This window comes from Crocodylus siamensis, chromosome 4 (assembly GCF_052110815.1).
Source record: "Crocodylus siamensis isolate JL-2025a chromosome 4, ASM5211081v1, whole genome shotgun sequence".
Lineage (NCBI taxonomy): Eukaryota > Metazoa > Chordata > Crocodylia > Crocodylidae > Crocodylus > Crocodylus siamensis.
Window position 1 is genome coordinate 80,388,368 of NC_143398.1, and position 12,128 is coordinate 80,400,495.

The 12,128-nt window shown below is 48.6% G+C and overlaps 1 protein-coding gene across 4 annotated transcripts in view; it reads right to left on the reverse strand.

Annotated features, from left to right (window-relative positions):
- Positions 1–12,128, reverse strand: part of MGAT4C (MGAT4 family member C) — a 698,999-nt gene that overhangs the window by 53,425 nt on the left and 633,446 nt on the right. The gene's annotated exons all lie outside the window — the stretch shown is intronic.

Below are 12,128 nucleotides of genomic sequence, written 5' to 3' on the forward strand. Positions count from 1 at the left end.
CCTTTCATGAAGATGGGCCTGTTTCAGGGATGTGTACATTTTGCTGCACCAATAGGCCCTGGAAAAAATCTGCAAAATTCCTATAATTGAAAAGGATATAATTTCAGAAAACAGACTAAGAAATGCTGTGGTAGTTAGAAAGTATGAATGGTTTAATCTAGGGGTTGGCACACTTTTAAAAATGTCAGGCTGAAATAATGCAGCTTAGTCCAAGATGGGATCATGCTTCTGACCCGGCTGCTACCACTTATGCTTCTTCTTGCTGTCACTGCACGAATTCCACCCCCCCACAACTGAATTGCCACACAGCGCCCCTACTGCTGAATCACTGTTGATATGAGTATGAATAAAATCCAGGCTTATTGCTTTGGAGTTTATTGCTCCTGTGCACACCATTTGAATGTATGCCCAGGAGCAATACATTCTGAGTTTATTCATGTGCAACACGTTGAGCCAGGTCAGAGCATCCCTGGCTAGCAGGGACCTGGGGGCGGGTTAGCCTGCCAGTCCAGGGCTGCTCCTTCTGGCTCAATGTGCTGTGAGGGGGCTGGCTGGGACATGAGGGTGCTTCATCATGGGGCTAGCCAGCAAGCAGCTGGGTCAGTATCTACACGTGTGTGTTACTGTAGATAAGGCCTTGTATTTATGCGTACTATCCTGCTGTGGAGTAAATTAGTTTACTGTGGCCTAAAAGTGGTGCATGTATAGATGTGCAATGTATACTGTTCAGCTAATTAGTCGAATGCACAGTAACCATCTCATGTAGACATGCCCACTGAGAGTTTGTGATAGACTGTAGACCGATGTACAACCCAAAGTAGATAAAGTTCTGTGAAAAAAGGTGTTTTTTATTATTATATTAAAGGAACAAACTTGACTAACACAGCTAACTACCTCTCTCTTGAGTTAAAAGAAATGATTTCTTATACCAGAACACAAATGTCAATATAGGACAATATGGGGGCTTAAATAAGTAACTTAACTTATACTGATATTGTTGGAAAATGGTATGGTATAGTCAAAAACAGTTTTGAGCTCTTTAGCTATTTTCACATAGCAGAAGGGATAAACGCTGAGTATATAACCTGTATGTGAGCTAAGAACGTAACTTGTATGTGGCGTAAGAAAGGAAGCGGCTGCAACAGAATTAAACTGCTGGAGTAAGCACTTTGTAACCAGCACCACATATTGATAAAAGTGACAACATTTGGAAAAAAACCCAGAAGCACTATAAAAACAACAGATAACCAATGGATAAACAGCCTAGGAGGGGCAAAGAGCTGACATGCTATTGCCAAGGCAACCAAGTGGGAGGAGCAGTGCAGGAAAGAGCAAGCAAAAATGAGAATTATGGACCTTTGCTCCATCTGCCAAAGATACCTGAAGACCCCAGAGACTCCTGAACACCTGGCCAGCTGCAGGGGACATTTGGTCCTTGGGACTAGGTAAGACTTATGCATAGATTTATGTTTCTTGACTTATAAAAAGTGTCTGTTGTTTCTTTGTCTTAAGCTTAAATTGTAACTTGCTGTACTCATGAAACACTGTATTTAGAGAATAGACCCTTCTTATCCAAGTCATTTTCATGACTTCTGTGCCACCACCTAGATTTTAACATTAAACGTAAGCAACAATGGGTGCATCCACACAAGTTACTAACTGGACAGTCGCCTATAACATTGTGCAGTTATGTGTCACAGCATGGGCAGTGCTAATACGCTACTACGTAGTGTTGTCAGATTACTGTGAAGTAGAGTCACTAAAAAGGCATTTGCCAGTGCTACTGCACATTAATTCTAGTTACTCCACATTTATTTAGTACTTGATTATACAGGTACTAAATTAAATGTACAGTAACCCCTGAGCATTAATGAATGTATAGATGTGGCCAATATTAGTTTCCAGTATAGACATGTCTTCAGTCTAGAAAGTCAGTAGTAGCAGTAACAAGTGAACCAGAACCTTCCTACTAATTAATGTTACCTGGTGAATACAAAATTGTTGCAGATATGCAGGTTGCTTTGTGATAGCAAAAAACAAAGAAAGGTGTCATTTAAGGTTTAGGAGAAAATGATGGCTCAGTTGATTTAGACAGAAAATCCCATAAAAAACAAAGAAAGGGGCTGAACTGTAAAATTCTTTTGTTATTGTGGACATAAAGTATGGTCACTATCATATTTGCCTAGACCTGGGCACCTCAATGTAGCTATAAAAAGAGAACATTAAATTATAGAAAATGATAATAAAAGGAGAACATGTAAAACTGCCAATGAGAGAGAAAAAAATATCACAGCATAATTTGAAAATGAAAAACTCTTCACTGAATTAGATGCATCCTCAGGTTTTTGGCAACAGAAGTAAAGAGAAACAAGCTCAAAGCTATGCATTTTGGGGTGGTAAGGAGTCTTGCAATGACATCTAGGAATAGCCTCACCAGATTGTCACAAGGCTATACATGTGATATATGAGCCTACTGATTTCTTGACTAGAAGTCTTAAGCTTCAGTCACAATAGAATAATTAAAATAAAAAGTACAGGATTAAAGGCTTCACAATGCATACTGCACTTCTTGTACAATGTGACAGTAAGTCTGGCCCACTGTAACAGTAACAATTCTGCTTCCAACTACTTTCAACCAAGCCCTGAACAAATGCCCAGGAAACAAGGTGAGATTTGATTTAGGCTCTGCAGTGAACAATTAGTGATCCAAAATGTGATCTTAAAGGTAAAGGAGCTTAGAGATTCTTGGAGAATGTAAAGGCAATTGTGGAAAGGGAAATGGGAGCCAAGAAGCCTAAAAGAAGAATTTGTTGTCAGCTTCCAAAGAGAATGAATTTCCTGAAATTATTCAGACCTTTAAGAACAGGTGTTTATGTTAGAGGCAATAAAAGGTTGAGAGAGAGGCCACAGATGGTATAACTGTCATAACTCCATTACAAGGGACAGAGCTGTAATTATTTACTCCAGCTAAGGATCTGTTCTTGAGTTCAAGTTATTTTTAACTAATAAGTCTTCTTATCTCCTACAACTGCTAACATTAGAAAATATAAAAATATAAAATCATGACCAATGTTTTCTCATTTTCTAGTATTATGACATCAAAAGCAATTACTGATTATCTTTTGATGCATTTGGCCTATTGTAGAAGAGCGACTCTTAAGCCAGGTGCATTTTGTTTACACAAGCAAGGGCTTAATAGATATTGATGTGTAATAAAATAAATACATTTCTCATTTTGCATGTACACTTTCTGGAAAATCAGAATCTGTTTTTAGCTAATACTCTGTTGTCAGATCTGCAAAATGAAACTGCGGATCTCACATCTACATGGCAAATTTACTGTGTCTGGCAGTAAGCATTTTCAAAATACTGTGATCATTTATGTGTTGCTCACCTATAAATGGTACAAACCTTGTATGGTTTATATATTTCTTTTTATTAAAAGAAAGTTTTAACACATTTTCTCTTGTGTGTTATTATAAAATGTTATTGATAGTAGCAGCAAACCAAAGGTTTTATTGTTTCTCTCTTATTCTAGGAGATTTGCCCTCAGGAACCACCATGGGAGGGGTTTGTCCCCTATATAATATGCTGCAAATCTGTGCCACAATCCTATGAAACCTAGGATAGCGCCTTCCAGATACACTATGTTTTCCTTGTCCACATAGTATCATAGTGCTTAGGGTCGAAAGGGACCTAAACAGATCAGCAGGTCTAACCTCCTGCCCCAGGCACAAACGGGTGCTGGGGTCATATTACCCCAGCCAAATATCTGTCCAGCCTCCTTTTGAAGACTTCGGCTTTTACTTCTGTTTTTTTAATCACAGAAAATCAGAGCTCTCCCTGCTCCCCAAGATGTGGGATGAGCAGCAGCTGTCCTCACAGCTGCTTTGTGGTGCTCAGCAGCACTGATATGCTGGTGCCCTGCCCCTGTCAATGCCCCTCACTCCTGACCCACAGCCCCTGCCTGTCCCCCACTCATTTCCTCCTGACAGTAACAACTCCCTCCCTGCACCAGGTCACAGGTCCCTCCACTGCTTTGTGGCTCTGAGCAGGGCCAGCCCTTGATGTTCTGCTCCCTGAATCTGTGCCTAGGCCCAAGCAATCCCCATGCCCTTCTGAGAAAGCCCTCAACTGGGGCTCAGGGACTGGGCTGGGCAAACCTCTTCTCTTCCAGTCTGGCCTTCCCCCTGCACCAGTTGCTCTGGGGGAGCAGGGGCCTTCAAGCCCAGCTCTGGCAGTTGCTCCTATCCAGAGCATTCCCTGGCCCCCTCCCACATCTCTTTCTCTCTCTGACACACCCCTGTTGCCACCCTGGCCCATCACATACACTCATAGACCCTGTTGCCACCTCAATCCCCTTACACCCATCACCCACCCGAGCTGCTCCCTCCACCCCTCCCCTCCAACCCCAAGTGGTTCCTGGGACCATAAGTCCCCCAGGCTGGGGCTGCTTGTCCCACAACTAGTGAGGGTGTGGGGCAGGGCTGTAGTGTGGCAGCATCTCCCACCAGAAGGTCCTGTCCCATCTGGCAGCTGGACACATAGCGTGTGATATTTGTGGGGGGGGAGGATATGGGGTTTTTGGTGTATTGGAAGGGATATGGGGGTGAGGGTGGGCTTTGTGGGGTGGGTGGGTCAGTATGGGATGGCTGTGTGGGTGTGTATGGGGTTTGTGGAGGGAGTGTGGGTGTGTGTGGATGTGTGAGTGGATGGGGTTTGTGGGGGCTGTATGGAGGGTGTGTGGGGGATTTGGAGTTTGTGGTGGGTGTGGGTGGGTTCATGGAATTTGCGGGGTTGGGGGAGTGTGTGCAGGCTTGTGAGAGGGTGCACCACCCCCCAGTGGTGCACAGTCTGTGCCACCAGCAGCAACATGTGGCAGTGGGCCCTCTAGTTCTCATGGCCCATTGCAGGCAGAGCCCCCTGGTGGCACAGAGAGCTGCCCAAGTCCTGGGGGCTACATGTGGTGCATGGTGCTGGTCCAGCCAGCTGGCCTGTACCTTTGGGCAGAACTGGACCAGCTCCTGCCCCCACGTAGGGCTCCTGGCACTTCAGTGGGAACCTGCACATGAAGGCATGAAGCACACTTTGTCTGATGGCATGTGGACCACAGGACTCACATGTCATTGGGCTAGGCGGTCTCTGTGCCTCCATGTGCAGGTTTCTACTGGAGTGCTAGTACCTCCATGTGGAGGCAGGAGCCAGCTTGGTGTTGTCCAAAGGTGCATGCCAACGTGCTGGGCTGGATCTGTGAGCCACATGTAGCACCCAGGATTTAGACAGAGTACCTCTGCCTGCAGTGGGCCATGAGCACTCCAAGGGCCTGCTGCTGGCTGCTGGCTGCTGCTGGAGGTGGTTGGGTCTGTATGCCATGGGGGACCAGCAGGGCAGAAGGGCCCCAGCCCCCCATACAGTCCCCCTCCCCCTGCAGTCCCAATACCCCCCCCGCCATATTCCATTGGGCTGGGTGGGCTCCATGGCTGTACCCGATGTACAGTTTCCTCCCCATCTCCAAGTAGCTCTTGCAGGCTGGAACTCTGCCAGCCTGAAGAGTGCTGTTTGCAATTGGGGAAACCTGCTGTTTCCCCTTTAAAAGGGAAAAATTCACATTTTCCCATGGAAATAGAAAACTCATATCTTGGCTTACCAAGATTGCCCATGGTCCCTGCTGCAGCCTCCAGTGCCTCCTGACTGCTGCTGGCCTGGAGCTGAGACCTGGGTGCCTCCACCTCCAGGATATGAGCACAGGTAGCCCCCATGCATGGCTGCAAGGCAGTCTGCCTGGTTCTGCTGCTGTGCATGGGCCCAGGGCAGACCCTGGGTGCCAGACAGACTCTGGAGCAACCCAGGACAGAGCTTGAGTCCCAGCCAACTCCAGAGTCACTGCTGCCAGCCATGCCCCACTTTTATTTTGTCCAGTATGATGAGGCAGCATGCTGGAGCAGCAGGGGCATGCAGTAGGCATAGAGAGCCTCTGGCCAGGATCCAACCTCCAGTTACTTCTGGGCATGCTCCATGCCACTTTTTTCTGGTGTGTTTTCTTTTGATACTAGGATTACATGCGATATCAAACTTTAGAGTCCACACTGCAAATATGCCAGATGGGGAAATTCTTTTTGTTTACGGGGTCCCTTCTGTTGGGTCTCAAACTGTTTTAAGATGCCACAACAGACATGCAAGCTCATGTGGATGAGGCCTGAGTGCTTATATTAGAATAGTATGAGCTCAGTTTTCCACTGCTTACTTAAAATGATGCTCAAGTCTGGCTACTGCAGTGAGTTCTCACAGCAGTAATGATGTCTTCTATTCTACAATATGCACTTTAAATTTTATAGGCACAATTGGGTGATTTAAAGTGCTAATTTTAACCTGAACTCTAATTTACCTGGCCTTCAAAGCCACTTTCAAACTGACCCATAATATTATTTTAACTACATTTTTGTCTGCAAATAAAAGAATGCTAACTACTGCAGGAATTTCTGCAACTAAATTCACATTTTACAATTAGAATTTAATGAGACAATAAAAGATAAACTTGGACTTTTTAATGGTGCTAATTGTATTTTCCATTTTTAGTCAAAGATCATTTTCTACTTTTAAGATCCATCTGCAATATTTCTTCTGCTGGATTCTTGTAATTAACATATATCATCAGCATTATAAAGTTTGAGAGCTCTGCTCTCTGTTTTTATACTCCAGAAGGGCAGCATTTTTTCTGAATGGCCAGTGTCTGCCAAAAGCCATTAATTTTTTAAAACTATCTTCACTATTCACTTAGAAAAGATTGTTTATAATAATTGTCGGTGTGTACTGTATCTAAAGAGTAGGCAGAAGGCAAGAGGAGATGTTTGACACCTTAGGGACTTATTCAGAAGCATATATTTTTGTAGGTGACAGCCTATTTCATCAGATGATATTCTGCTATGAAAACATGTGCCCCTCTAAACTGGTTGATCTCTAAAGTGTCATCCTACCCTGCCTTCCACCTGATTTCAAATTAACACAACTATTTTTAACCCTTTGGTCAAACCATTCATGTTACACATTCTGTAACAGAAAAAATAAAAAGTTTAAAACTTTACTACATTGTCCTGTTCATTTGACTAGGATTCTATTTTTAGAATAACATGTATCTGACTCTGTTTTCTTTATACTGATGCAAATAAGCATTAACTCTATTGAAGGTAATAAGTTGCTTTGTTTTCATCATGGCTAAGTGAATGGAGCAGACAAAAACTGCTCCCCAATACATTGAACTGAATAAACTACACAAAAGTTAGATATCTTCAAAACACTCAGAAGGAAGGGAATAACTTGGGGGAAGGGAAGAAGGGGTGACTGGGGCAACTGTCTTGAGCATCACCTTGCGGCAGGAAGGCTGAAAAAAACTGTTTCTTTTGGCAGCTGCACAATTGCAATGACTATCACATTGGTAGCTTGGTGGTAACTGAAAGTTGCTGCTACCCCTGTGCCCTAGGCATCCACTCATGTCACTACACCGCTGTACAGAAACCTTTGCAAATGTCAAAGCCCTTTGGAGCTTACTTCACTGGATACTGCTAAGGGACAGATTCCAGTGGTAAGACTCTTATGGGCCTCAGTCACACTTGCTAGTGTGGAACTTACAAAGAATATAAACATTCTTGATAAGATACGGTCATTTGACAGTTCCAGATGCATCATGCTTACAACAATATACTTGGATACAGTGCCATTATATTTTGTAATATAGAATCACAGAATCAATGAGTTGGAAGGGACCTAGACAGATCACCTAGTCCGACCCCCTGCCATGGGCAGGAAGGAGCACTGGAGGTGGCAGGGGTCATAAGACCCCAGCCAGGTGCCTATCCAGTTTCCTCTTGAAGATTTCCAGGGAAGGTGAGAGCACCACCTCTCTGGGAAGCCTATTCCAGGCTCTGGCCACCCTTACAGTGAAGTAGTTCTTCCTAATACCTAACCTAAACCTATCCTCCCTCAGCTTGTGGCCCTTGTTCCTGGTGACTCCAAGGGGGGGCCCTGGTGAACAGACTTTCCCCGAGTCCCTGCTGGTGGCCCCTGATAAAGTTGTAGGCAACCACAAAATTTCCCCTCAGTCTCCTCTTGCAGAGACTGAAGAGATTCAGGTCCCTCAGCCTCTCCTCATAGGGCTGGCCACAGCAGCCCTCAACCATACGAGTGGCCCTTCCTCTGGACCCTCTCCAGGTTCTCCACATCCTTCTTGAAGTGCAGCACCCAGAACTGGACACAGTACTCCAGCTGCGGCCTGACCAGTGCCACATAGAGGGGGAGCAAGACCTCTGTGGACCTGTTAGTGATGCTCCTGTTGATGTATGACAGGGTGCAGTAGGCTCTGCCTATTGCGTCATTGCATTGGTGACTCATATTCATCCTGGAGTCAATCCTGACTCCAAGATCCCTCTCTGCTCTCTGCCAAGAGGGTCAGCCCCTAGCCTATAACCATAATGCTGGTTCCCTCTCCCCACATGCGGTACCCTGCACTTGTCCTTGTTGAACCGCATCCTGTTCAGAACCACCCACTTCTCTAACTGATTCAGGTCTGCCTGGATGTCATCCCTGCCTGCCGGTGTATTCACTTTACCCCACAGCTTGGTGTCATCAGCGAACTTGAACAGGGTGCTCTCCACACCCTCATCCAGGTTGCGAATGAAGATGTTGAACAGTACCGGCTCAAGGACCGAGCCCTGGGGGACTCCGCTGCCTACAGCCTCCCAGGTCGGTATCGACCTGTCCACCACCACCCTCTGGGTTCACCCCTGGAGCCAGTTTGCTACCCATGTGACTGTTCATTCGTCAATGCCACAGTCCCTCAGTTTGCCTGCCAGAATTGGGTGGGACACCGTGTCAAAGGCCTTCTGGAAGTCCAAGAAGTTAACATTGAATTCCTCCTTCACATCTAAGCTCTTTGTTACCTGGTCATAGAAAGAGACTAGGTTAGTCAGGCAGGATCAGCCTTGCACAAACCCATGCTGGTTACCCCCCAACATCACTTCCCCTGCAGGGCTCTCACAAATGTGGCCCTTGATAATTTTTTCATAGACCGCCCCCAGGATAGAAGTGAGGCTGACTGGCCTGTAGTTGCCAGGCTCTTCCTTCCTCCCCTTCTTGAAAATAGGGACCACATTGGCCCTTTTCCAGTCCTCAGGGACTTGGCCCGAGCACCAGGAGTCCTCCAACAGCCATGCTGTCACGGAGTCACGTAGGTGCCCCGTGATTGTGAGGGTGATTGGCAGAGCTGCCAATCACCCAGGCAGCTCAGGTGCCGGTTACCAGGGCAACCAGGTGGTCACATGGCCAGAAGGGGGCAGGGCCAGGCCTTTATAAACAGCTTAGGCCGGAGCCTGCCTCCCAGTTCCCTTCTGGCTGCCGCAGGAGCAGGAGCTCTGCGGCTCGAGCTGAGTGGCCTGAGTTGGTGGTCGCAGCCTTACCACACTAACTGGCCGCGATGATGCAGGGAACAAGATCACCCTGACTGGAGGTAGGACTGAGAGCCCTGGTAGGGCTTGGAGTTATGGTTAGGCATATGGAGCCTCTGTATTTATGTTGCAGCCAGAGGGCTGGAGTTTAAGTTACAGTTTGCTCCGGAGGACCGGGTGAGGCTGTAGGGGAGCGAGGAGGCCTCACGGGAGCTCCCCAGCAGCTTGGGGGTTCCCAGTGCCCAGTAGGGGCACAGTGCCAGGGGCACTATTGTCGGTGCCAGGGAGGCACCGTATTGCGCCAGGGAGGGCGGTGTTTGGCCTAGCGAGGCAACCAGACCCAGAGAAGGGTCAAGGGGACAGACGGCTGCGAGTGCCTGTGCCCCTAGCGCGAGGCGCGCGGTGTCAGCCCCAGAGAGGGCAAGGCCCCAGAGCGGGGCAGAGCCAGGGCGCGAGGCGCGCGGCGTCAGCCCAGAGAGGGCAAGGCCCCAGCGCGGGGCAGAGTCGAAGCCCAAGGGGCGAAGCGCAGAGAGCGTGGTAGAGGCCCCAGAGGGGCGAGGCCCCAGAGAGGGGCAGAATAGCCAGGGATAGTGAGCCGGCCCAAGGGCGCCGAGACTAGGGCGGCGAGAGCGAGCCGGCCCAAGGGCGCCGAGACTAGGGCGGCGAGAGCGAGCCGGCCCAAGGGCGTCGAGACTAGGGCGGCGAGAGCGCTCCAGACCCAAGGCGGAGCTGGCGATTAGCCAGGCGCCGGTTAGAACCCGGCCCAGGGGGCGCCGATATTAAGCGGCGCCAGCAAGCCGGACCCAGGAGGCGCCAGCGAGTAGCTGGGCGCCAGTGAGACAGGCCCAGGGCGCGAGGAACGGGCTAGAGATTGGAGCTCGACCCCAAAGGGGCGCCAGGTGGGCGAGGGGCCCCGGGGCCCAAGAGAGAGAACGAGGGCCCCGAGGGGCGAGGGACCATCCAAACGTCCCCCAGAACAGCTGCGAGGCTTGGGGCGTGCTAAGGGGGAGGTTTGGAGGCATGCATGGCCCTTAAGGCGGGACGCTCATAGATACCCCAGTCTGGAATAGGGACAGGAACACCAAGACCGTCCACTAGGGAAACTGGCAGCCTCCACAATATATATATGTCACCAAAGTCGTGGCGGGCGAGATTCTGAGGGTGCTACGTCACCCTAACGTGACGGTAGGGGGTGCTAGGGGGTTTACGGCCGCCCCTAGCCGCCGCCCCCTCACACATGCCAATGGCTCCGCAATGACACCAGCCAATTCCCTCAGCATCCGTGGATGAAGGTCATTGGGGTCCGCTGACTTGGACACATCTAAGACCTCCAGATATTCCTTAACTAGGTCTGAACTAACAGTCGGGGGACTCGCATCCTTCCCAGACCTCTCTATGCTATCACCCAAGAGCACTCCATTGTCAGCGGACAGGAATATGGAGGCAAAAAACTTGTTGAAGTGTTCTGCCTTCTCTCGTGCTTCTGTCACCAACTGCCCTGCCCTGTCTCATAGGGGTCCAATGTTACCCCAAGACTGTTTTTGCTACCTGTATACTTGAAAAAGGACTTTTCATTATCCTTAGTCCTGTCATGGAAAAACCTTGAGTATATGCTGCCAGCACAGAAGAGGTTCAACTGACATGCGCGGTTTGAAGCTGTGAGTGGAAATTTCCAAGGCTCACCCAGTCCTTGCCCCCTGGGTGACCTGCGGAGCTGTCAATCATTGTTGACCTACTTTCCCCACAGACGCATGCTCAGACTGTGTCAGCTCCTGACTGAGAGCATGCTCAGTCAGAACCTGACATGAGGTAATCGGACTAGAAATTTCTCTGCGGAGAGCACGTTGATTGGCTACCAAATTGATATAAAAGTTCTGTGAGCCCCTCCCTCGGGGGGAGATCGCGTGGACTAGAGACAGAGGCTGCTGCTGCAGGGACTGTTCTCTGAGTCAGGCTTCAGGGCCTATTGATCTCCTCCTTCGACTCCGTTGATACTTGCTTTTGTACTCTTCTGGCTTCTGACTTACCCTTGAACGAACTAACGGCTTACGATTTTGGATCACCCTTTGGACTTTGTTTAACCCGGCTCCGGACTATCGACCTTGGCTTCCTTTTCCGACTACGACCGGCTCAACCCTCTAACCTGACATCTTCGCGGCTTCATCTTCTGGCTACCAACCTCGGCTTTTCGTATTCAACCACCTGATTTGTCCATTGCTGTGGACTGGCGTCACGCGACTCGTTACCTACGCGTTACAGTTTGTTTTATGTTACATCCATTAATGAGCTGTTGACCAGCCCTGGGACTAGGTCTTCGGACTGAACCTCGTGGGCCAACAGACCCCTTTGTTGTCTGTGCGTTATTACTGTAACCGAAAAAAGCAACTGTGTGCCTCCGCTTCAAAGCGTGAGTAAATAAACCATCTTTGTTAAACCACTATGCCTGGGTACTTCTCAGACTCCAAAGCCGCTAATCCCACCTGTCCGTGTCAATAGCCACCACCTGGCCAATCCACCGTGACCGCAACCCCGAGCTTGGCTTGCCAGCTCTGCCGGGTTCATCGCGACAAGTCCGAGAAGCTAATCTAAGCTCCAGTGCTGCTTTAGCCTTCCTCACCAAATCCCTACAAGCTCGGATCAAGGAGGTGTACTCCTCCTTTGTCCCTGCCCCCTGCTTCCACCTCCAGTACG